This window comes from Panthera tigris, chromosome B2 (assembly GCF_018350195.1).
Source record: "Panthera tigris isolate Pti1 chromosome B2, P.tigris_Pti1_mat1.1, whole genome shotgun sequence".
In the NCBI taxonomy this organism is placed as follows: Eukaryota; Metazoa; Chordata; class Mammalia; order Carnivora; family Felidae; genus Panthera; species Panthera tigris.
The window spans coordinates 123,358,890-123,383,545 of NC_056664.1; the positions used below are offsets into that span (position 1 = coordinate 123,358,890).

A 24,656-nucleotide genomic window follows, 5' to 3' on the forward strand; every position below is an offset into this window, starting at 1 on the left:
GATTGGCACATCGGGAACTGGCTGAAAAACCATGGCCCACAGGCCAAATCTAACCCACTGGCTATTAGAAATAAAGTTTTATTGGAACACAGCCATGCTCATTTGTTTATGTAGGACGTATGACCTCTTTCATGCTAGAAAGGCTGAGCTGTAACAAAGACCAGATGGCCCATAAAGCCTAAAATGTTTACCTTCACCTGGCCCTTTATGAAACAAGCTTGCTAACTCCTAGCTTATGCATTAGTATTCACTCAGCACCTGGGCCTATCATGTCTCCCAAACTCAGTGAGGACTGTTGACAAGGAAGAAAGGCAGGCAGTAACCGTGTCTGCAACATGGCTCCTCTCCGTCACATCCTGCTGTCCCCTAACATGCAACTCATGTGCCCCCCGCCCCCCAAGGCACCGCGCTTCTTCACTGCATCTTCAGAAAATGCCAGATGTGTCTTGAGAACAGCAAGATCGCTGAATGTTTGCTAAAAACAAGGTGGTAAAGGACTGCAGCCTGGGCAGGCTGCTACAAGAGTGACACGGAGGATGGCCTCAGGTTCCAAGCTAAAGAGTTTGGACTTACAAGTCAGTGGGGGACCTTGAAGATTTTTAAAGCATGAGATGAGTTTATTGTTGTATGCATATAATTCTGATAACACAATGTAGGGTGGTCTGTTGTATTAGTCTGTTTAGACTGTCATAATAAGTACCACTGACTGGGAGGCTTCAACAACATAAATGTATTCTGTCACCATTCTGGAGGCTGAAAGTCCAAGATCAAGGTGCTAGAAAATTCAGTTCCTGGTGAGACCTCGCTTTTTCTTGTGGATGACCAATCTTCTTACTGTCTCCTCACATGTCCTTCTCTGTGTTTAAGCAGAGAGAAAAAGAGAGGTGTTGATAAAAATGGTGGGCAGAGAAAGCAGGGTGAGCTGTTGGGTCCCAGCCATGTTGAAATTGCTTATAAATAAACCACGTCACCATCCAGCAAGTGGTTTTGACTCCCCCGCCCAGCAAGTCGTCCATTTGCACTCAAGAAATTCAGGTCCATTGGCACAGCAGATTTCAAGGCTAAGAGAGAAAGACTCTGTTGGATCCCTGCAGGAAAAGTAAGCAGGAAAAAAGTTTCAACATGGAAAATGTCCTCCGGGAAAGAGAAGGAGAAAGGCAGGCTCCAGTGCAGAATGAAGAAGAAGCCCACCCTTTGGGAGGTGGTGAAGGCCAGGAGCCTAGAGGAAATATTAGAGTGGATTTGGCCCCACCTGCCCATGATGGTAGAGAGGATATGCCCAACAAGCTTGTCAATAACGTTGACATGACAGATGGAGACACAGATGATACGGAACTTTTCACGGATGACATGAGGCAGCTAAGGAGGAAATCAGGGGGCTTCAGTTGAGGTACAGTTTGCCCATTCTTATAGGAGATCCCCCTCACCGTGACCATCATGATGAGTTTTGCCTTATGCCTCCAATGCTGAGATTAGTAATAATAACCCCCCTGCTTCCCGAAGTTGCATTTTCTTGATGTGAACCTATGGTGTTACGTCATTTTTCTGATTAGAGATTCCATTTTGCCTTACTCTGGAAGTTTTTCTGTCAGGGAAGTTTCATCAACTTGCAGGAAAAGATGTTTATTACATGCTGTAAAGGTAATAAAGCAGTTTAAGAAGCAATCTAAAAAGAGAGAGAGAGAGAGAGAGAGGTGTATTTCTTCTTCTTATTGCATTAGGGTCCCACCCTTCTATCTTATTGAATCTGAATTACCTCCCTGAATTCTCCGTTTGCAAATAGAGTCACGTTGAGGGTGAGACTTCAACATATAAATTTCAGGGGGACACAATTCAGTCCATACAACCAATGGAAAGAAAAACTTAAGCAGGGAGACACGTTGGATCCACTTTAAAATGCTCTTATGACTTAATGCTAAGAATGCCAAACACCTTTAATGATACATTGTGTCTTTTGTGAGCTGCAAGGCCACTTACCACTCTGCTTTCCCTTAGTTGGCTTTGGAATTTCCTTTCATGTGTGCTTATTTTCAAGTGTGATAACCCTATCCTAGTGCCTTTTGACTATCTCTACTTCCAAATCAACAAATATTTACTATCTCCACATGATTTGCATGACCCTGAGCCAGGTGTTCTGAATGAAACAACTCATGAGACTTGCACCTTGTTCTTAAATACTGAAACCAGCAAAGGACAAAGACACAACACTTATGTGGCTGTGGCTAAACTCAGACAAACCTGGGGCGGATTCCAGCTTCCCTAACTACCAGCTTCAGCAAATCATTTAAATTCTTCAAGCTCCTATTTTTCATCCACAAATAGGCATGATAATAATATCTGTCTCATAAGCTTGTTGCGAAGATTAATAAAATAATAAATGTACGGTACAGTTCCTGACACGTGGAAAGTGATTGAATACAACTTAGCCTTATTGTTTTTACTGTTTTTAATATTACTATAGGGAAGAGGGTGTTTGGACTTTTCCTTCTGAACTCCCCTCTCTCCACTGCTTTTTTTTTTTTTTTTTTTTTTCCACTCTACTTTGGAACTGCAGGAGACTGTCCAGTTTTCTTTTAAAAGCAGAGAGAGGGGCACCTGGGTGGCTCGGTTGGTCAAGTGGCCGACTTTGGCTCAGGTCATGATCTCGCGATTCATGAGTTTAAGTCCTGCATCAGGCTCTGTGTTGTCAGCTCAGAGCCTGGAGCCTGCTTTGGATTCTGGGTCTCCCCCTTTCTCTCTCTGCCCCCCCTCCCTGCAAATAAATAAAGATTTTAAAAAGGTGGCGCAGAGAGAAAGAAGCTCTGTGCGGGTTCTCTGAGCAGAACCCTGGGTGCAGATGTACATGTACCATGGGTGACAATGTTGTGCCTTGATTTAATCTGCTTCAATTCCGTTTTCATCTTCTCATTCCTGACCTTTGAGATCCATTTGCTGTAGAAAAGGACAAAGCACTCCATTACACAGCCGCTGATTGCTCTCGAGGCATTCACTCAATAAATATTTATTCTGCAGTTTCTGAGTGCCAGGCACTGAGTCAGTGCTGGGGACAGAGCTGTGGATGTGGCAGCTCCAGGCTCTGACCTTATGCAACACAGCCCAGCCGACAGCAAACACCCAAGGGCAAGCAGAGCTCTGGAAGCCAGTGGAGTGGGACTCAGCCTAGGCTGCTAGACATCACCGTGACCTTCCACCAGGGACATCGGGAGTCTCCTGTGCAAGGTGACAACTCTTAATTGCCCAAACTGGAAACCCAAGGTGATACGAATAATTGAAAGCATGAAATCTAAACAAAGGATTAAGCAGTAGGATACGGAAATCTAATTATATCATTGATTTTAAATTGCAAAAAAAAAATGTGAGCTAAGAGACAGTTTTAGCCTCTTCCAACTTTTTCTGGCCAGGAATGTTAGTTCACAAATCACAATCTGATGATGAAGGGGTGATCGTCGATATTTCCTGTGCCGTCTCCCAATGCTCAGGACGACAATTCTCAGGAAACCACCAATGGAGATTAAACTTTGAATTTGGACTCAAAATGATGTGGCATGCTTGGAGAGCACCAATTTCATCAACTGGATGGATGTTTGGAGCTGCTCCAAATTTGCTCAGTTAACAAGGTTGAGCTGGCTTCCATGAAAATGGTAGTTCTAATGGTTACAGACTCTGTAGTGATTTTATGCAAAAGTAGCATCCAGCTGCCTCGCCATCTGGCAAAGGTCTGATTGCCATCCCCTTGAGACCCAGGAAGTCATGATTCTCAAATCACAGCTGAACTTGGCTGGCGTGGGGGTAGGGGCCGAGGCCTGGCCTTAGAACTACCCTCCCACTGGAATAAGTCAGGTGTTGGGTCAGAGCCCAACCGACCTCAGATTTAGCCCCCCATCCGAGACTCATTCTAGGATGGCGAGGGCTGCCTGAAACCCCAGTTTGAAGATGTCCCAAATGGTGCATGAAGTAAACCTCCAGGATGAGCAAGGCTCAGAGTCAAGCAGGAGTCAAAAGACCTGACACATGTTGAGCACTTGTGTTTTTGCAGAGCTCTAAATTCCACTTGAATCACCTGGTAACCACTCTGCCACTGTGCTAAGTGGTTAACGGGAGGGCAGTCCTGCAAGACAGGGAGTGGGGGGAGGTGCTAGAAAAATAAGTGTCCTGGAGGGCTTAGATAAGAATTCAGAAACTGAGGTGATGATAAGAAGGCAGCACAAGTCACACGGAGGGAACAGCAGGAGCGAAGACTCAGAGGCACTGGACCTCTCTGCTGTGGGACGTCAGTCTTGGTGTGCCCACCTGGAAGATAGTGGAATAACCGGCATATACCAGGTATTAGGATCAATCCTGACCCTTGCAAGTGAGGGAAAGGAGCATCCTGATGCTTGCATGTTTCTCCTTGCCTGCTTGCAAGGCATCTCCATGCCTCTTTCCCACTGGCCTCGTACCTGTGTTTCTGCCATTAGTGTGTCCTATGAGGATGCTCTTTGGGAACAGGTGCTGGAGGCTGCCATGACTGCCCCGAACTTGGGGCAGGGAGGGGGACACAAACCGTTGTCCCCCACCATTCCTTAGTCACCATGACAGCAGGAAGGCCTGGGGTGGGAGGCCAAAGTTGCCATGCCCCTTCCCTAACCTGGCTAGAATTAGCCCTGAGATGAATTAAACATGAGCCCACCTGGTCTGGGGCAGCAGCATTGTCAAAAAAGAAAAAAAAATCAGAAACTGAGACCCAGGCAAAGGTCAAGCTACGTGAACAGGTGCCCTCGAAGACAGGTTAGCAGTCTGTGGGTCACCTCCACTTAGGGGCCATGTTAAGACAGTCAAGACAAATGAGAGCTGAGAGGCGGACAAAGAGGGACTTGGAAAATGATGTGGGAGACCAGAGGTGGGTTTGGGTTCCTGGTTCCTGGTTCCCGCTTCCAGGTCCATCTCAGAGCAAGAAAGAGAAAGCAGTTCGCTCCTTACCAGTTGCTGGACAACTGCCAGGTTACGGAGAGGGCTCAGGTTGCTAGAATTCCTTGATTCATGCTGCTGGGGTTAATAACTGTGGTCAGCAGAGAGAGCAGGAAGGGGATGGGTGGGCAGGCTTTAAAGGACAACAAGTCAAATGTTGTCATTTACTTGAAAGGGAACACTGATTCCATGTAGGGCACTTCTGAATTAAAAATAGGAAGAGGATGGGGCGCCTGGGTGGCGCAGTCGGTTAAGCTTCCGACTTCAGCCAGGTCACGATCTCGCGGTCTGTGAGTTCGAGCCCCGCGTCAGGCTCTGGGCTGATGGCTCGGAGCCTGTTTCCGATTCTGTGTCTCCCTCTCTCTCTGCCCCTCCCCCGTTCATGCTCTGTCTCTCTCTGTCCCAAAAATAAATTAAAAACGTTGAAAAAAAATTAAAAAAATAAATACAGAAGGCCTGCACAAGAACGGCCTCAGAAAAAAAAAAAAAAAAAATAGGAAGAGGATGACCTCACGCTTTGGGGGAAAATGTACTTTCGTTTTTACCAATTAACATTATCCCTCTCTGACTGCAAATAAATGTCCCTCCTCTTCCCATCTAGGACAACCAACTGAAAGCACAGCAAATCTGCTTCACTCTCTGTAGCTTCTTGGAAAGGAAGTGAATGACTCCTGGGTCGTTTATAAAGTTCAGTTGTACATCCAGATAGGGCGGCAGGCTGCTTTGCTATCTGACCACTCAAGGGAGTGAGGTGACACCATAGAGAAGTCACAGGGATGCTCCAAGGCCCTTCCTCACTCCTCACTGCCCAGGGCGTTTGCCAGGCTGCATAATGGAAGCTGAAGAGAGGGCATCATAGCCAGACGGTATGGCCTGCGATTCTGATACCAGCTCTGCCAGCTCCTGATTTATGAGGCTTGGGGCAGTTGATCTGTTCCCTCTCAGCCTCAGTGTCTGCATCCCTTAAAGGAAGGGGTTGTATTTTGTGATGTTGAGGAATGTTAGGATCAGATGAGCTGATGAGAAATTTTGCTCCTCCCAGGTCTTCTCAGACAGAAACCAGGGAGTCATGGGAGACACCTTACTCTCCTGTTTCTCACTATTTTCATATCCTAGTTCTCTCTTGAATTCATCCCTTCCTCTTTCTTCCAGTTGCCCCTGCTTTGCACCAGGAGCTCACGCTCTCTCGCCTGGATACGCTGGGTCCCAAGTGTCCAGTTTTACCCTCCATTTATGCACCAGCCCCATTCACTCCAACCCACCGTTAAACAACTGCCAGAGAAGAGCCATTCTGTCTTTTCTTTCTGCATCATCAGCGTTAAGCGTGGTCATCTGAAAAATGTTTGAAGAATGAAGAACTAAGTAGAGCCATTGATTAGTGTAACGATTTTTACAAAATAGTATATGAATGCGAGCTATTCTTTTTCAGCTCAATAAGCATGAATATTTACCATATATCTGGCACTGGGCTAGGTGCTGAGGATATAAAGATGAGTTGGATATAGTTCCTGACACTTAATGACCACCTAGTGAGCAGGGCAGGCTGTGTAAGAGAAATAGAACCGATAGGAGGTGTATCTACATAGAGATTTATTTTAAGGAACTGGCTCACACAGTTGTAAGGTCTGGCAAGTCCCAAATCTGCAGAGCAGGTCAGCAGGCTGGAGACCAGGGAAGAACTGACATTGGAGCTCTAGTCTGAAAGCAGCCTGCCAGTAGAATTCCTCAATCTTTTCTTCTTAAGGTCTCGACAGATTGGACAATGCCTACACACAATGGGGAGTAAATCTGCTTTCCTCCAAGTCTACTGATGTAAAAGCTAAAATATACCTTCACAGTGACATCTAGACTGGTGTTTGGCTTAATGTCTCGGCATCAAAGCCCAGCCAAGTTGACACATGAACCGTGCACATGGGTAGTCGCTGACAGCACAATAGATACTACTTATGTCTACAAATGGTGCTAGGTCTTTTTTCAATGAAAAATCTCTCTATGCTCTTTGATGTTTTTACTAGCGTTTGTCAGTTCTTTCTGGTTATGCCGTGCATGCCACTGGGTGCTTGCTTCCAGGTGTGTCATTCAGTGCTCATGATAACTTGTGATGTAGTGTGCTGTCATCGTTTACAGACAAGAGAGGTCCAAGTAACCTATATGAGGTTCCACAGCTAATATGTAGTAGAGCTGAGATCGAGTGAAGGCCTTTCCAACCCAAGGTCAATGAGCTTTCTACTATGTCACAATACCTTTAATAAGCATTGAGCCGGGAGCCTTGGCTTTCCCCAGGGAAGCACTTATTTTGCCAGGAATTCTGTAGTATTATTAGATTTTTGTAACAGGGTCCCTCTGCATATAAGGATGTGAATCAGTTTTCCCAACTCATTTCATATTAGCTCCACGTGTGGGAGAGGGCATGATGGGTCACAACCATACTGGATCATGCTGAGTCAATCACCCCAAGAGGAAGATTCTCAGATATCATTATTATGACTGAGCTTTCTTCACACAAACACAAAAGTCTCTTTACTCCAGGCCAGACATAGGGCACCTAGCCACAGGTCTTTCTCAATAGAGCAGATAGAATTATCCACGGTAGGGAAATTTGGTATAATTAAGTGTCTGCTCAGCGTATAAGGAATATTCTGCTTTAGGGGCACCTGGGTGGCTCAGTTGGTTAAGCGTCTGACTTCAGCTCAGGTCATGATCTCACGGTTCGTGAGTTCGAGCCCTGCATCAGGCTCTGTGCTGACAGCTTGGAGCCTGGCACCTGCTTCAGATTCTGTGTCTCCCTCTCTCTCTCTGCCCCTCCCCTGCTCACTCTCTGTCTCTCTTTCTCAAAAATAAATAAACATTTAAAAATTAAGACAAAAAGAATATTCTGCTTCAAACTTATGAAAATGGGGGTGCCTGGGTGGCTCAGTCAGTTAAGCGTCCTACTCTTGATCTCAGCTCAGGTCTTGATCTCAGTATCATGAGTTCAAGCCCTGCATTGGGCTCCATACTGGGCAAGGAGCCTACTTAAAAAAATAACAAAGTAAATAAACAAACATACCAAAATTAAGTAGGAAACGGAATGCAGATAAAAAAATGCATTGTCTCTGGAGCTCCAACCTTCACAACAAAAAAGGACGCATGATATAGACATGGGAATTCAGTGACTATTTACTTATGGCCCAGGAAAGGCCAAACTCTGTTGACATTTCAAGGGAAACAAAATAAGTAAGACGTGGTCTTCTACTTCAAAGACACAAGGAATGGGGAAGAATGGAAGAAATAATATTTCTTGAGTGACTCTTATATGGCAGTCTTTTGTTCTAATTGAATCATTATTACCATCCCACCAAGTAGGTGGTACTGTCCCCTTTTTGGAGGAGGAAGTGTGGTCTTGGCAAATGAAAGACTCGCCCAAGATCTTACAACTGATACATACAGTAAATAGTACAGCCGGGGTCTTCATCTGGATCTCTCTCTAAATCCAGCGCTCATGTGCCTTAGCCTGAATCACACTGCAAGGAGATAAAACAAATATGCAGACCATTGCCACTAGCAAAGAAACATAACATTAAGAAGTGACCAAATGCAGGTGGAAGAATCAGACGTGTTATTTGAGATGGACTTTAATACAATAGACGGTATCTTTCAGGTGGAGATGAAAAAAAGAGCATGAGCAAGATTTGGAAGAAAAACTAGAAGGTTGTGGAGGATAAGAGTTACACAAGTTTTCTCAGGGCTTTAAAATCAGGATGAGCATTTTAGAAGGGGTAACTAATATGGATTAGAACAGAGCAGATTGGAAGAAAGAGAGACCAGGTGGGAGATCCCTGCAAGTGCTCTCTAGAGAGCCAGCAAGAATGGAAAGGGTATCACAGAGGGAATCATGGGTGATGCTGAATTGATGTGATAAGCCAATGGGTTCAGGTTGCTGCAATGAAACCAAATCCAGGTGATGGATAGGTAGAGTAGGTAAGCATCATGAACTAGAGGTCTCAACGGAGATGAAAGGAAAAGCAGAGGGAGAGAGGAAGGAATGGACTTTGAGAAAAAAGTAGGGATTTCAGAATTTGCCATCCTGGAAGTGAAGCATATCTGAGTTGTGGCCAAGTGTAAGACGTGGCCTTGCTGGGGTGTGGCTGAGATAGAATGAAAACAGTGCTCGTCTGACTGGAAGATTATGAATGTGGAAGTCACCGTGAAGGCTGGCAATGAATCATATGGAAAGGAAGTCAGTACTCTAGAGGCTGAGAGCTTTGAAGAAAGTGAGAAAAAGTTCTCAGAATTGGAGGCAACTGGGACCCAGATGCAGAGAGAAACAGAAAAGTTAAAGGTTTACCAGGAGTCAGGAAAAAAAAATTGTCTAAAAAATGGATAGTGCATTATCTGTCAATCATATGAAATATTTCCTTAAGAAAAAAAAATGCTCTCACTCCCAACTTAAAATTAGGAAAAAGATTTAAAAATAGGCATTCCCGTAAAGAATTATATTTTTTGTATTTGCTGTCAAGGAATGTCAGAAGAGGCAACTAATGCTGTCAGATCAAACTGAAGTGTCTTACTGTCATCTTTCCTTGCCTGTCCCGTGACCCACCCAGTCACCCTAAACCCAGTGAGAAAGAGAGTGATGGAAACTGAGCAAATTCTCTCCCAAGTTTGTTGAATCAGTCACTTGCCATCACTGAAATGAGCTTGCATGTTCAAGGACGCCCTACCCGCCCATATCACTTGTGATGTCAGGTTGAATGGGCAGAGTGTTGGTCCCTGTGCTGTGCAAGAAGACACACAGCCTCAGTGAATAACTTCTAATCTGCATGAGGTATAAAAGGAAAGTCTGCCCAACAGGGTACCACGAGCTGCATTCCAGCCCCATGACACGGCATCAGGTTCCACGACTTGGTCAGCAATTGTGCTCCAGTTGTTGCCTCCATCAACTACAGGGTTTTGCAAGCCTGGAAGTTCCACCCACCCGGAGCACATTGCTGAAGCTTATCTGGCATTTGTTCGTGAAGAGCTCATTGCACTGTCACACATTCTCTGGTTTAGACTTGATTCAATTGTCACATAACCCGGGGGGGGGGGGGAATGAAGCGCTCTGAACACCAGTCTTTGTGTCATTTTAAGTTTTCTATTGTTAGTGCTTTGCCTGCTAGGGAGTTCCAGAAAGTCTGCTTGACGATTATGGGGTGGGGCAGGGCCAAGACGTGAGTGGTAAAGCTGTCGGTTATAGACTGAGGAAAACAGTCCTGGTTGCTGGCAACTGACCAGATTTGCCTGCTTTGTGCTGACATCAGAGTCTTAGTTGGAAGTAACCTTAGAGGTCAGTGAGTCCAACTGCTTGTTCAAAGCAGCGTAGTTAGAATATGGACTCTCAGGATCAAGGAACTGGCTGTTTCCATGGAACAGCTTAATGGCTGTGTTACCAACCTGAAATCTAAATATTGGCCAATATTTACGGAGTGCCTACTGTATGGCAGGCAGGCACTGTGCTGCTTCTTTATTTATTATTATTATTTTAATTTCTAAATGTTAATTTTTAAATGTTTATTTATTTTTGAGAGAGAGTGAGCATGAGTGGGGGAGGGGCAGAGAGAGGAGGACACAGATTCTGAAGCAGGCTCCAGGCCCTGAGCTGTCAGCACAGAGACGGATGCGGGGCTCGAACCCATGAGCCGTGAGATCATGACCTGAGCCGAAGTCAGACGCTTAACCAACTGAGCCACCCAGGCGCCCCATGTGCTGCTTCTTTAAATGCATTCTCTTGAATAGCCCTCTCGGCAAGCCTGCAAGGTAACTGCTCCCATTCTGATTTTCCAGACGGGAAACAGGATTTGAACACACATGAGTAGAACAGAGCCTGTGTCCCTACCGCTTATATTCCATGCTGGCTCCCAAGGCCCCTATGTGCTCTTTTAGGGCACAACATTCATTTTGAATTATCTGAACTTTTACCCCTCGGCCTTGTGTAACTCAAAAATTCTGCCAGCTGCTGTCTGGGGTGACATAAATCTATAGCTTCTTTCACAATAATATTAGTAATACCAACAAAATAGTTTTTTAAGTAATTTGCAAGCATGTTAGTTTCATTTCTTTTCACACAAGTGTTAGAAAATGGATACAACAGGGGCACGTGGGTGGCTCAGTGGGTTAAGTGTCGACTTCGGCTCAGGTCATGATCTCACGATTAGTGGGTTCGAGCCCATATTGGGCTCTGTGCTGCCAGCTGAGAGCCTGGAGCCTGCTTCGGATTCTGTGTCTCCCTCTCTCTCTGCCCCTCCCCAGCTCAGGCTCTGTTTGTCTGTCTGTCTCTCTCTCAAAAACAAACAAACAAAATGGATACAACAGGTAGCCTATAGTCAAGGTTACTCATAAGGAGTCAAAACAGATCATTAAATTCCCTAAGCCACAGCTGAGAAAATGAGGAGTCCAGGAGCCAGACTCTGGCCTTCTAATGTTGAGGCTAGTGGTTCAGAGAGTGTTTTGCCTGGATAGGGAGCATGGGCACCATCTGGGAACTTGTTTAAATGCAAATTCTCAGGGCTCATCACAGGCCTGATAGATCAGAGACTGTGGGGGTGGGTCCAGCAATCTGTGTTTGAACAAGCCCTCCAGGAAACTGGGGTGCACATTCGAGCTTGGTCCTAGACCCGTGCTTCTTCCATTGCCCAGCATGGTGGCCAGGGCACCACCCCTCATTCTGAGCTCTGCAATGACTACAAAGAGGAAACGGTGGTCTAGCAGAATCTTTTGTACCTGAAGTGAATTTCCTCAGGATTTTCTTAATATTATGCTTGAGTGTCTCGGTGTCAGAAAAACAGGTCTCAGGCCCTAAAGATGACATCAATCAAAGGCCACCGAATTTAATTTTTTTCTACACGACCTCAAGGATGGCAATCCTACGAAAGAGAGATTGTGGGTTTTTTTTTTTCTACTACTTACAAAATGACTTTTTCTTGAAAATTTTTTTTAAGTTTATTTATTTGAGAGAGAGAGTGAGCATGAGCAAGAGTGGGGGAGAGAGAGAGAGAGAGAGAGAAAGAGAGAGAGAGAATCCCAAGCAGACTCCACACTGTCAATGAAGAGCCCAACTTGGGGCCTGATCTTACAAACTGTGAGATCATGACCAGAGCTGAAATCAAGAGTCAGATGCTTAACCCACTGAGCCACCCAGGCGCCCCCAAAATGAATTTATCTTACCTCCACAATATTGCGTTTGTGAAATACAACCACATCATAATCACAAATGGCTCTTAGAGCATTTGGGTTTTGATAGGATTTTGCCTATAATCATTAAATAAAGGAAATATTTTTCCAATGGACTGTTTATTACACCAAACAATATTCATCAAAATGTTAGATCCAGGATAGTCATTTGATGACTAGTGGAGTATATGGGGCCCAGGAAAGTGGACAATTTGGACAGAAAGTTGAGAATTGACAACTGACCAAGCAAATGACCACCAGTAGAAATATCACTTATTCAAAATCAATATTCACTGGAACGAATGCACTGCATAGAGCACAAGAGCATGGCTTTTGATGGCAAATGAAGCTGGGGTCCAGCCATAGCTTTGCCGCGTACTCTTTATAGCACGTAGGGCACATTACCTTCCTGCCCTCAACCTCACTCTATGCATCTGAAAAATGGGGATCATAGTCCCACACAGTGATATCCTGAGTATTAAATGAGCTTAAACATAAAAAGCACTTAAAATCCACTGACTAAAACAGAGTGAATACTCAAAAACTATTATCAATTAACTTTATGCAGTAAGTATGTATATGTTCCAGGCATGTACTAGATCAGATGCCAGAGCTGTAACAATGACTGTCACATGATCCTTGCTTGCTGATCCTTAAGTCTGATCCTCTCACTTTATTCTGGAAAAGTCGGTTTTTGGTTTGTTTTTAATGTAGCATTCGGAACATATCCAGAATTTACCATATAAATTCTGGCTGGCTTGGCCCCTGGTATAGCTTTTTCCATAAGTAGAATATTTTAACAAATCTAAGAAGCCGTCATTGAAAGATGCATCATTTTGGGTCTGATTCCAAAAAGCACTGCCAATCATAGCTGGAAGATGCCATCGATTGGCAAAAATTCCCTAATTTCAATTCAAAAGGTGAAAAAAAAATCTGTTTTAGAACTAATGCAATATGGTATTTTCATTTCCCCATCCACAAAGAAACCTTCTGCCTGGACTATGTGTGTATATGTGTTAACACGATGGAGGGGGAAGCGGCTCATGAGAAAGACATTTCACAATAGACCAGAACTGGCTTTAAGGGAAATGTACCAAGCCAGAAAATAAGTAAAATATTGGTGTGATAGATCCTGTACTCAGAGAACAGTCAGCTCCCCCCCCTGGCTGTGTGCCCCATGATAAGGACTGCAGCCAGTCAGACAGTCAAACATACATTTATTTGGTCCCTACTATTTGCCTTTCACTATTAGGCAAGATACCATCTATTCTCTGTAGGGGTTCACATTCTAGTGTGATAGACATGAAAACAAGGTAGATCAATGGTTTCAGTAGAGTGAGATATGCACGAAGTCTAGAAATAGTGCAAGGAAAGTGATTCCTTGGGGGTGAGGGTGGGACAGTAGCGAGTTTGTATGAAAGAAGGATTTCTGAGAAGGCTGTGTTTGAGCACGCATTTGAAAGATAGCCTAGAGCTGAAGGAGTAGTGACAGTAATGGAACTCGCAAGAAGGTGTGAGTGTCATTATGCCTCTCCTAACAGTATGCCCTTCCTCAGCAGGACAGGACCAACCTAGGGAAGAGCAGTACAAGTTTCCTTCCGCCCAATACGGTGACTTTGCAAGCCCGCACAAAGTACCTCACTATTAAACACATCCACAAAGACGACAAAACTAAAACAAAAACTTGCACAGGCTGGGTACTTTTTTTTTTCCACGCTTGCCTTTTTCAAGAGCAGCATTAGGACTGCATCTGAAGGAAAAGTGGAGATACTCCTTTTCTTTCTAATTCTCCATATTTTTCTCCACCAGAGAAATAAAGGAGAAAAATACATTGTGTTACAAGACGAAGAAACCAAACTCGTCATGAAGTTGGTAGAAGATACAAGTAAGTCTGAGAGGTAGAGGCGCAGGTGTGATTTTTCTCAAGCAGGGGGCTGGCTATGCATTCAGGGATGGTCTGTGTTAGCCGAGAGTGTGTACAGAATTGATTCTGCTTTTCTCTGGACACTGACTCAACGTCTCCTTTCTGTCTCCAATGAGCACTGACGGTGCAGTAAAGATTTTATTATTCGGAGGGAACTCTGGCCAACCTTGACACTTCCACAGGAATTCATTTCCTTGACCCTGCCAGCTTGTCACTGCCAACACAGCGTCCCTCCTCACATGGTGGTATAGATTGGCCCACAGTTGAGAGCTGCTCCTCCCTGGTTTCAATTTAATAGCTGTCATTCGTCAAATCGCCTTCTTCCTCCATCTGCCACCTACACCTCATCTACACTCTGATAACACACCAGATAACACCAGTTTGATCACAGTTTCGTGTACCAGGGCAACCGTATTGCCGATGACTCATCTCTGGACTTTCTGGGATTTCAGGGCCAATGTGTCCACAAAGAATATATGCATAGCCCAGGCTCTCTCTGAAATAAAATCCTGGATCGGTTGCACAATTCCCTGGAAACGAATTGTGGCTAATCAGAGATAGGAAAGAACATAAGATGATGGTTTCAATCAAGGAGACCTCACCCCATAGAAATATCTTTGCATGGCGATCATGAATGCACCACCAAAAAGGTGGTTTCCTCTGTGTAGGGCGTTCTCAAGGCATCTTACCCTATTCTGAGATGATAGGTATTTTGGAAGGATCCAAAGCTATGAAAGAGGAGAAACATAGGGGCACCTGGGTGGCTCAGTCAGTTAAGTGTTCGAATCTCGGTTTCGGCCCAGGTCATAATCTCATGGTTTCATGAGTTTGAGCCCCCATATCAGGCTCCATGCTGACAGTGGGGAGCCTGCTTGGGATTCTGCCTTTTTCTCTCCCTGCCTCTCCCCCACTTGCACTGTCTCTGTCTCTCTCAAAAATAAATAAACTTAAAAAAAAAAAAAAAGAAGAGAAACACAGAGGAGGGAAGTTTGGTTTGTCTTTATCAGAAACTGTTTTAATTTAAACCAGAGAAAAGCCAGCCCTTACCACCTTCCTCATTATTAAACCCACTTAGAAAGTTGCAAAATCTCATTTTTTAACACACTTTTGCTGAACCAAAGAATGTAGCATGTGATGCATCGATGGGATTTAATGCTCAAGTCAGACCATAAAGAATTATTTTATATACATAATTAATATACTTTTGTAAAGCAAAAAGAATTCTATTTTCATCAGGAGCTTTTCTTTAAGCTGGTGCCAAAATTCTTCTGTGTCTGATGTAAGGTCACCCCATTTCACAACTGGGAGCGCTGGGGAAATAATTGGAGCCAGAAAGGATAGGGCAACCATTGGTTTCCAATTTGTGTGTAATACATAAGTAAGTCACCTCTGTCTCGTTCGTGCTTCCTCTGGCTCCACAGAAGTGGTGGTAGGAAGAAAATTACCGTGGAAGGAGTCAAATATGAGGGATGACTCTTCCCCTTCCATCCCTTCCCTACTTATGCTCTGTGACGTGCATATCACTTTTCCCATCAGGCAGCTTCTATGACTCCAGGACTGTGGGAGTAACCCCCTCCTATCAGCCCTAACAAAATGTCATTCAGCAAACTGTTAAGGGGAATATCATCATGATGTGGAGTTTCAAGTAGAAAGTATTTTTGTTTTGTTTTTGAGAAAAATGCAGATATTGTGTTAAGAATTAAAAGAGTCCAGGGGTGCCTGGGTGGCTCAGTTGGTTAAGCGTCTGACTTCAGCTCAAGTCATGGTCTCACAATTCGTGGGCTCCAGCCCCTCACTGGGCTCTCTGCTGTCAGCAAAGCCCCTACTTCAGATCCTGTGTCTCCCTCTCTCTTTCTGCCCCTCGCCTGCTCTTTCTCAAAAGTAGGTAAACATTAAAAAAAACAAACAAACATGTTTTTGGGTACCTGGGTAGCTTAGTCGGTTAAGCATCCGACTTTTGGTTTCAGCTCAGGTCATGATCTCACCGTTAGTGGGATCAGGCCCTACATCGGGCTCTGCACTGACAGCACAGAGACTGCTTGAGATCCTCTCTCTGCCTCTCTCCCCATTCCGTCTCAAAAAAAAACTTAAAAAAAGGTTAAAAATTAATTAAACGGTTCATACATTTTGAGATTTCATTAACATATTCTTTATTAAAATATTAATATTTTCAAATGAATCATTGAACATATACCATATTACATTGAAATATTTAAATTATATTCACAGAAAAGAGTATGTATGGATCTTTTTTTTTTCCCCATAAAGAGCACTCTGAATAATTGTGTCTTTTTCAAAACGACCTAAAAGTATAAAATTGTAACCTTTTAGAGATTGGAAAGATCATAGACATCACTTAGCCTATTCTGTTTGTTTTCTATACAAAAATTGATCTATAATTTAAATGCCTCATTCAAAAACAACCAACCAGACAGTGGTAGAGGGGCACGTTGAGGAATCATTCTATCACATCATGACATTCCTGGATCAACCACATGGATACGCGATCCTGAGTCACAACAATTTTTACAATATATTTGGAATAATAGAGTCTAGGGATCTGATCCCACAAAAATACAATTTGCTAACATTTTCACGGACATTCTAAAGCAGCAGGATCCCAACTAGCAATTATTTCTTCATTTTGTACTTTTTAAAGTGTCTAGTCTCCCTCATTACTAACTCTGGCATTACCCCTTATTATCTAAACAAATACCTAAGCTTGACTCACAGTAATGTTTCTTTCCAGCATCTGTTTTCATGCTTCCTCTGGCCATCACTCAGTTACCACAACACCTTCCAAATGCAGTACTTTGATGAGTACAGAGAAGCTTGAGCACCAAGAAGAATACTTTTCTGTCCAATTAGGAGCAAAAATTTTGGGGGTGCCTGGGTGGCTCAGGTCTGACTTCAGCTCAGGTCATGATCTCACGGTTCTTGAGTTTGAGCCCCGTGTCAGACTCTGTGCTGACAGCTCAGAGCCTGGAACCTGCTTCAGATTCTGTGGCTCCCTCTCTCTCTCTTCCTCTGCTCACACTCTCTCTCTCTCAAAAATCAATAAATTTTTAAAAATACTTTAAAAAGAAGCAAAATTTTTGATGAATTCCCTTCCAGAGTAACAAATTCAATTATTTACCCATTGATTCATTTAAGAATTCTTTCTGGGACACATCTCAACCCTCAGGTGCTGGATTACCTGCTGTGGAGAATCAGAGCTAAATAAGACATTGTCCTTGGACTTGTGGGGCCCATAGTCTGGTGAGGCCAAGATGTATACACTAGGCACTGTGGATACAGGGCAGAGAAAGCAATAAACAGATATTAGCCAGGTGCTCTGGGGAGTAGAGGAGAAGGAGCCATATCTGGGAATCATAAGGAAAAGCTTTGTCTAAATATGCAAAATCCAATAAGTGAGGACATCAGGTCCTGGAACTCTTCCAGGAACAATTTCATCCCCTACAATGGAGAAGACACAGCTGAGAACGAGCATCTGGGCATTCTGACCAGAAGAATATCAACCATCATTGCCACATCCCCAAACAGAATAGAGAGGTGGGTCTCAAGATCCCTGGAGTAGGGATAGAAGGTCAGAATTAGAGAGAATGCTCTAGAGAGAATCTACCAGAGGACCAACCCAGACATCTGTAAGCCACTTGAGCAATAGTCACTAGACAGCTTTGAAAATACATTCTCAGCTGCTCACGCAGGCAGGCAGACCAGCCTAGACTGACTCTGAGAGACACATCAGGCACAGGCGCTTTCTAACATTCTAGATACATTTTGGTCAGAGGAGTAAACTGTCACTTTACACAGCTGAGGTTGAGTCATAGCAACCAGCATTTTCTCTTTACTGGAGCTCTTGCAGCACCCAAGCCAGTGTGCTCTCCCAGATCTGCACATGCCTGGGAGATGCCCGAATGGTTACATTGACTAACTCTCAGACCCCTCAGACCTCGTTGGGTGCCTCTCAGGGCTAACACTAGGGTGAGGACAGCGAGGCACATAAGAGGCAAAATACAAGGAGATGCTCACTGCCAAGAACCCACCCTGCACTTGCACCATCTGAGAGAGTGCTACCTGAGACCCACCTCTCCCCAAAGAGTGGCATCCAAATTCTAACAGGTGGAGGAAATTCTATGACAGGTAGATACTTGACATCTACTGTGGGACAATGAGTAGTCTGGTCAATTTCCCAAGGATCTATGCTTAAAATTTCCCATTGACCAAGAACCAAAGGCTATAGTATTCCTAATGCCTGGTCCAAACATGGATTTTCTGATTTATTTAAAAAAAAAAAAAGATTTAATTCATCCCTTAACTAGCCACCTTCCACAAGCCCCTTTCCCTCTCCCCAACTGAAAATGCATTTCACAGCCCCTGCTTGCTCTGTTCATTGAAAACAGAGATTCAAAATATACGCCCTCTGAGAAAAGATTTCCATGTAAGGATAGTTTTCTAATTCTGTTGTGGCTTAAGCCTTGGTTGTAACACCTGAGTCCTGCTAAGGAGAACCAGCTCTCATGTTCAAACACAATTTTAGGATTAGTGCGCACCTATCCCAATGCCCTCTGGCTCATTCTCCGGAATGAGGCTTGAAATTGGCAATCATTTTTATAAACAGAGTGATAACCGCAAAATAGTCAACAAATGAAATATATGGTTTAACAACTACATAATCCAGAGAGAAAACATAAACATTATTATTTTCATAATACATCTGATTTTTTCTTTGTGATCCAATTTGCTTTAACTTCATTATTTTTCCTTTTTTTTTAAAAAAAGAAGGTGAGTATGATCATAAATTTGTATCCATGTTTGTCTTTTCATTAAACTCTTTTTCTTCTATCTTCATTCCCACTAAAAAAGTCCTGTTTGGGAAAGAGGAACAAAATAATGGGAAAAATTGTTTACAAGGCAAGAAAGATGCATTTCCTTTATATAGTAGTGCTACTTCAAAAGAAATGGGCAGACTTTCCTCAAAGGACAAAAGAGAGAGAGAGAAATAAGTATGTTGTATTTCACAGAATCATGCATTTTTAGATACAAGATGAATTACACCTGAGACAGAGTACATTCTTTCCTTAACACGTAAGTCATAGCTTCTCACGGAACCTTTTTTTCAACACAGCTGAGGATGAGCCCTGTGACAAGAAGTCCCTTCTTTGCTCCCAAGCGAAGTCCATTTGCCACCATTTGCAATATCTCCTTTCACTGAATCCCCACAAAAATTTTGTGAGGTGGGGTAGATATTTTAATCCTATTTTGCAGATGAGAACACCGAGACTCCGAGGGTTAAGGAAACTCGTTCCAGGGCCCAATTTTTGTTAGTAGCAGCGCTGGGCTTTGAACCAGGGGGTGTTCTGAATGCAGGTCCACACTTGTCTTCATACAAACGAGGCTGCTTAATCCAGATGATGACTGCGTTTATTATGATGATTATGCTCAATGGTGATAAACCAAAATTATGTGTAGCCAACACGTTATTTCTGCGTGGTTGCAAGAGCAACCTCATCCTAGAAGCATTTACCACTTTGAAAAGACGGCTTTGTGAAGATACCGATGTTGTGGCCAATTCTGTAAGGCTCACGATCAGCAGGAGAGAAAACTGGGGTGTGGGCAGACGTGGTTGTGCTGGCAATTCTGTCTGCTTCCAGTTCTATCTCTTATCCTTCTCACCTATTCTGTGCCCTGGGAGGCTGACCTCTATGAACTGCATGAAGGCTGACCCTTCCTCCCGCTCTGGGAATTGGTTCAGCCACAGAAGTCTCTGGCAGGGGGCAGTGGGTGGCAGGCGATTGTACTTTGTATTTTTCCTCCCAGCTGCCCACTGGCCTGAGGGTTGGCAGAGACTGTATTCCTGCTCAGAGGACTACAGTTTGCCTTCTTCGGCTTCAGCTCTCTTTCTGTCTCTCTCCTCTCCCTCCTCCTTCCTCTCTCTTCCTCTCTTCCTCCTCTGTTCTCCCTTTCTCTCTCTCCATCCTTCCCTCCCGTCCTACCCCCCTTTTCTCTCACTCTTTCCAAGAAATCCCTCAACCCCCTTGAATTCACTGGCTGACAGTGGTTGCTCAGCCTGGGGTTCCCTTAGAGAAGAGCCTGAAATGAAGGCTGTGTACCTGTGTGTTTGCTTGGGCATGTATCTCAGGGGGCAGTTGTGAGAGGTGGGGCGAGTGAAGGTGAAGGAAGTAAACCCCAACACAAGGATGAATTCTTGAATTGGCCACCGCTGTCGTCAGTTGGTGCTCAATCCCTCAGAATCTTCTGAGGAATCTTATGGAATGTATCCCAGAGCAGTCAGCTAGGGAAGAAATAGGGAAGTGGGCATCAACTGGCTTCCACTCCCCCCTCCTCAAGGGTGGCACCCTGGCACTAACTCCCCATCTCCAGGCAGGGCATACCTGAGTGCCAGGCAGCCCAGCCGCTGCATCAGAGAAACCCCAGCACAGGATAAGAGAGGCATCGCAGAGCAGGTCGGCGGCAGAGAAGCTGGTAGAAGCCCGCATGGAACCCTTCTCTGTGGTAGTGGGAGGAAGGAGGAGGGCAAGAGGGCTAGTGGAAATGGCGTCCTGCTTGTGCTAGCTCTGGAGCTCTTCGTCACCCTCTTGTTTTGTTTGTTTGTTTTTACTTAACCCCACCGCTGACTGTAAATGGTTCCTTCTTTAAAATCTCCACTGCCCCATATGGTACATGTGCTTCCTGTTATAACCCTGTCCTGCTTCACTGGTATTCTGTGTCCTTTCAAGCCTTCCTTCAGAGACGCCTTCCTCTCCTTTCCTCTCTGTTCTCTCACAGACAGTAACTCCTAATGGTTTTATGCTCCCCTCTTGTAAGGGCTGGAACGTTTATATTCTTTTTGGAATCTCAGAGTATCACCCTATTTCGAAATAGGTTTTTTTGCAGATATAGATCATTGTTAAGATGAGATCATTATGGAGTAGGACAGGGCTTTAATCCAATATCGCTGTTGTCCTTGTAAGAAGAGAGGAAACGACACAGACACAGAGATGCAGGAGAAACAGCCTTGGAATATGAAGGCAGAGAGATACGCCTATAAGCCAAGGGAAACCAAAGATTTCCAGCCATCCACCAGCAGATAGGAGAGAGGCATGGAACAGATTCTCTCTCCGAACGCCCAGAAGGAACCCACCCTGCCGACACCTGATCTCACATTTCTAGCCTCCTCCAGAACTGTGAGAGAATAAATTTCTGTAGGTTAGGTCACCCAGTTGTGGTCATTTGTTATGACAGCCTTGGGGAACCAGTACACACCTTGATCAACGCTCTCCTTCCAAGTCCCACGGAGCTCTACAAAGTTTCATGTTCCATTTTCCCTCGGCCCATCAAAACATACCTGTCATGGGTTTATCCTTCAAGGCCATAGCCTTTACCCACTGAGAGTACGTGGGTAGACTGAGCATCTAGCTTCACAATTAGCTAACATGATGCCCAGGGGCACAGCCTATCTCTTCCAGTTAGACTCTACTCTCTGCTTAAGGAAGCACTTTAAGAACCCTTAATGGCCAATGAGAGGAGAGAGATATAAGCCACTCCTTGAACCATACCCTGCAGGGCACCAGTCACCCATGTTCTGGCAGCTTGAGTTGAGAGGCTCAACTAGTGTGGAGACATCCTCAAATCCAAATACCTGCCCCCCCCCATTAGTTACCCCAACAGGAGCCACACAGACTACAGGTACACAGTCCACTGCAGAGTAAATGTGTGGATCAGCCAGGTTGGGAAATAGACACCACGGTGTTTGTCTCCTGTAAGCACCCCTTTATACACACTTGCTGCTCATTTCCACACCTGTCCTCCTTCTGTGCCTTCCCTGGAACTCTGCTCCACCATATGATTAACCCTACCAGAAGAAGAAAAGGTCCAGGGTAAGAATATGCCACAGGCTTCCCTTGGGTTTGTTTCTTAGATGTTGTTCTTTAGAGGAAACATCAGGCTAAAATGAAGCTTTGCTTGCCACAGGTTTTGTTTTGTTGTCTTGTTAGTGTTTGCATATGGCGGAGAGTGGAGACGTAGCCCCGTACCTCTCTGCTGCTCCACTCTGTCTCCACAAGCGTGGATTTGAGAGATGAGCTCACTCACTCCTGTTAACTGGAGACCTGGTGGAAGGTATGAGCCTACTAGAGTGTTGGTCTTCTCACCCTTGGGCTGGGGAGAATGCCTCATCACAGTGTGGTATGAGGACCAACCAAAGACATGTAGCTATGGTTTTACAGAGTGGCAGGTGCACAGCAAGCCCAGGGGACCCTTCTCACCGCTCTTCCTCCTTTCAGTCCTGTTGGAAGTATCACTTTCCCTGGTTACTTTGGTTCTATTCATTTATGCTTATTTAATTTTTTTGTGTCTTATCCCCCCAACTTCATTATAAATTCAAGGCCAAACATTACATAGATCATTGTAAAAAAAAAAAACATTAATAATAGCATTTATGAGGCATCCTTATGTCAGATGCCATGCTAAGCACTTCCCTTACCCAGTCCTGACAATGACCACGGTAGGATATGAACCTCACTTTGCAAATCTGAAGTAAGGCTTACGTCAGATCACTAGTAAGTAGTGACACTGAAATGTACAACAAAGTCTGTCTTAATTGTAGAATCTGCTCCCTTAAACAGTGCTTCTGCCCCACTGTCAGACCTTTAGGAGGGACTCCATAGCGATACTAAAAATTGTAAGCAGAACTTGATCTATGAGACACCGTACAAGACATAAATGTGCATGTTAGTGGCAGAACTCACTTGAAAAAGACTTGTGTTAAAATCAAATAAAATTTATTTCATGATTATTCAAAAAATATATTGTCTCCAGTTAAGCTTTTCCCCACTCTGCCACCAAATTACTAAATTCAGTGGTGACTTCTCAGTCAGTACTCTTGTTTCTTGATTTCTCTGCAGCACTAGATGCAATTGATTAGACCTTTCCTTGAAACACTGCCTTCACTTGGCTTCTAGAACACCATGTCTCTTGAGTTTCTTCCTATCTCACAAAATGGTTCCTTCACTGGCTCCTCCTTTCTATCTGTTAAGGCTGGAGTGCCCCTGGACTCAACCCTTGCCCTCTTCTCTACTCACCCACTGGATGATCTCATCCATTATCACAGTTTTAAATACCATACACTCAGTTCTGCTATGACACAACGTAGCATTCCTAAAAATCACCGTGCCCTGCAAAATCCCACAGTGACAACCACGGGGCTTAAATGACAGATGTGACTGGAGCACAAAACTCACACACGTCATTGGTGCATTTACAAAAGGGAGAGCCTGCTAAAAACAGTAGCACAGTTTCACACGCGTTAAATGGATAAGACACGCATGAATACTACAATAAACACGGTACTTTACCTTGACAAAGACGAACTTTGCTTGTGAAAGGGGTTGTAGCTTGGGAGTTAGTGTCATGTTATAGAAAGAAAGTTTTCTGAAATCATTCAGGTAAGGTGTAATGACAGACACGAATGAGGACGGATCCTGATACACAGTGAACTGATGTGGCTCAGGTAGGTGTCTGAGGTACGTGCCTGTAGTTTGAGTTTTCTTACGCAGTTCGATTCTGCCAGTGCAGTTTTATGCACTCTTTTAGTGTTTCTCCCAGAATAAATTGTACACAATCAAATGTGAAATCCCCGTTATGTTTAAATTGTTCCCTACTGTATCAACCTATACTAGGTCTGCAAAGACACTATATATAAATACGGTCACATTCATAAGTCTTGGGGGTTAGGACTTCAATGTATATTTTTGAGGAGTACAATTCAACCCATAACTCAGAGTTTGCCCCCAAATTTCTGGAAGCCTCGTGTAATGTCACACCAGGATCTTTTCTTTTTAATTTTTATTGACAGTTTCCCATAGTAAAAACTATATTTTACATCATGCCCCAGCACACGCAAGCACACACACACCTGAAACTCAAGTTCACAGAACTTACTTTGTGTGATATAATCTGATATCTTCTACTTTATCAGAGAGAAAAGTTGCTACGCATGACCCACTAATTGATTTTATGACACACTTGTGAGTGTGACCTATATTTTGAAAAAACACCATTCTAGAATGAGAACAAAAGGTCCTGTTCTATGATTAGATTATGTTCTAAAGGATCCTTCTTAAGTCTATTTATTTGTAAGTAGAAAACATGTGATCACTGTTGATTGCTTGGCATGGGACACTGATAAGCTTGTGTTCTATGATAAATCTCTCTTCTCCATAATTCTTCTATTTTTTTTGAAAGGTTTATTTATTTTTTGAAAGAGAGAGAGAGAACAAGTGGGGAAGGGGTAGAGAGAGAAGGGGACAGAGGATCTGAAGCAGGCTCTGTGCTGACAGCAGTTGGATGCAAGGCTCGAACCCATGAACTGTGAGATCATGATCTGAGCTGAAGTCAGACCTGAGCCAAAGTCAGACGCTTAACGGGCTGAGCCACACAGGTACCCCTCTTCGCTATTTTAAGATTCATTCCATTTGCATATGTAGATTCCACACACCCCTCCTACTTTCAGTTTGTTATATTTTCTCACATTTCGGCCACTTTGCAATCTTAAAACTCTCCTTGCCACTGCTCTATCACATAGCAGACTGAA

At 44.0% G+C, this 24,656-nt stretch overlaps 1 long non-coding RNA gene and 1 pseudogene across 1 annotated transcript; one reads left to right on the forward strand and one right to left on the reverse strand.

Annotated features, from left to right (window-relative positions):
* The first annotated feature begins 872 nt into the window (after positions 1–872).
* LOC102959184 lies at positions 873–1,517 on the forward strand (annotated as a pseudogene).
* A 1,199-nt stretch (positions 1,518–2,716) lies between these two features.
* LOC122238753 lies at positions 2,717–24,057 on the reverse strand. The gene is made up of 4 exons (XR_006217887.1): positions 24,005–24,057; positions 8,375–8,450; positions 6,210–6,279; positions 2,717–2,931 (listed from the first exon to the last, which is right to left on the reverse strand). It is a non-coding gene; the product is annotated as an uncharacterized LOC122238753 (long non-coding RNA).
* Positions 24,058–24,656: the final 599 nt, after the last annotated feature.